The following is a 2,235-nucleotide window of genomic DNA, read 5'->3' as shown; positions in this document are numbered from 1 at the left end:
TTGCAGGCGATTCTCTGCCTCATCTTTTTGCAAATTATTATGTTGCTCGATGGGGGGATGGTAAAACAGAATGTGCCTATAAGAAGCCTCTCCTTTTGGACGTTGCTGCTTTTATGCAATTACATTCAAAACCCTTAATCGTTCATCACTGCTTACAGTGACGCTGGCCTGCCTTTTATGTTCAGGTAAATAGCAAAAGTTACCTTAGGGAGACTTCCTACATGTCATATTATCCATGTGTGTGCCAAACACATGCGTCTCTTCAGACTGGCTTCTTCCACCAGGCAGGATCCCTTAGTAATAACCTGCTCAACCAACAATCCACTTTCCCACACACATCACCTTTTCCTTCTCCTTCTAACACCCACTTGCACACCCAGCATTACATTACTGATAACCCTGACAGTGACTTCTCTTAGGGGAGGCAACCAGCAGACACAGATCTGAAGTACATCACAGGTCCTCAAGATTCAGAAATGCAGATGTTTGTACTGTATTTTGAGTGGTTATTGTTGTCTTCCTTGCTCATTGTATCTGACTCATTTACTGAACTTGCAGATAAAGCAAAATTACTTGGGTGTCTCTGCTGTTGCACGATTGTTACAAGTGGCAAAATCAGAATTTTGACCTGGATACACAACACTTTTTCCCAATGCTGTGTCTACAGCATGAATCACCTCCCTTCACACACTCGCCTGACAAACACCTCTGTCGCAACTACAAGAGAAGACAATGAGCAACCAACGCAACCAACGTGGGGTAAAGGCATTTTTACAGCCTTACCCTGTGTTACTTGATCGTGTTCGTGGACACCTGTGTCTTGGAGGATGTTGCCTTTCTCTGTCCATGTCTATCCAGGTCATTGAGAGGATGTCTGATCACTACAGGCTTGTACAGACCACCACCAAGTGCTCTGGAAACCACCCCTTCGGGATGGAAAGACATTTGTGTGAAGGCACAAGCATAATCCTGGGAATCCAAGGCACCGGAGCATTGACTCTGACTCACCACTTACTTGCTTCTGTCTCAGTTTCCTCCCTATATAAGTGAGGAAGATTAAGTTTATTCTTCCCTCTCAAGGGACTTGGAGGGAATCAACATTGTTTGTATTTCTTTTTAAGCATGCAGCGTGTAAACACTTTAGCTGTTCAAAATGTAGTTATGTTGATTTTCTCAACATTTCCTCCAATTTGTTACACATTCTTTGCCATGAGGCCCTACTGCTGAGCTCACAAGACCAAACATAAACTGGAAAATATGACATGCCTATCCAGAGGACATCACAAATGAAAGTCCCGTGATTAAACTCAGGCACGAGTCACTCACAGGTACATTAAGTCCATGCGTGTTTGCATGACCAGGGCCTAAGACTAGAGAAAAAAGCAAAACTAGTCAACAAGAGACATGGGGGAATGCGTGCAGGAGAGTGCAGCACCAGAAGTATCATTGACACGCATTTTTAGCTTATAAAACGCCGGATTTACATGGAAAGCAGTAACTACACCGAGGTTTCCTTTCGAAGAGAGGACACACACCAACTTTCTTTCTCTCCAGCTTACGGTCGCGACGGCGAAGTCGCGCTTGGCACCCCTGGGGAAGAGAGATTCCTGCCGGCCCCGGGAGCCGCAGCCCAGCCGGCAACTCCGTGCCCGCAGCCGCGGGAGGACGGAGCAGCTTCGCTCTCTCTCCCACGGGATCCCCAGCCCGCCCCGCGCCCATCCCAGCCGATGGCAAAGCTCCGGTGCCCGGTGCCCGCAGAGCGCGGTGTCCGCTCCGCGCCGCCCCCGCCCCGCGGATCCGCCGGGCGGTCGCGGGCGCCCCTTCCCCCGCCGTGGGAGCGAGCGCTGTCCGGCGCTGCCGCCGGCCCAGCGGCGGAGCCGCCCCCTCCCCGCCCCGGGACGAGTCCCCACCTCCCGACCACTCCTCCTCCTCCTGCTGGAAGGGGAAATATGAAGCGGAGCCGTCGCCGCGCTGCGCGGAGACCAGCGGGGACGCGGCATCGGCGGTGCGGGCATCCTCAGGCACCGAGCGGCGGCGGCCGAGCCGGAGCGCTGCCGGGTGGGCGGCCTGCGGGGCGGGAGCCCTGAGGAGCGGCGGCGGCGGTCCCGGAGGGGGCCCGTGTCCCCGGCCCGCCAGCCGCCTGCCCCCCAGCGCCGGGCCGTGGGCTGCCCGCGGCGGCGCTGAGGCGCGGGCGGCGCGGCGGGAGTGGCGGCGGCCGGAGCGCAGGAGCGGGCG

This window comes from Melozone crissalis, unplaced genomic scaffold (assembly GCF_028551555.1).
Source record: "Melozone crissalis strain CALT ecotype California unplaced genomic scaffold, PUWL_Pcris_2 ptg000042l_1, whole genome shotgun sequence".
NCBI lineage: Eukaryota > Metazoa > Chordata > Aves > Passeriformes > Passerellidae > Melozone > Melozone crissalis.
This window is presented reverse-complemented; position numbering follows the sequence as displayed.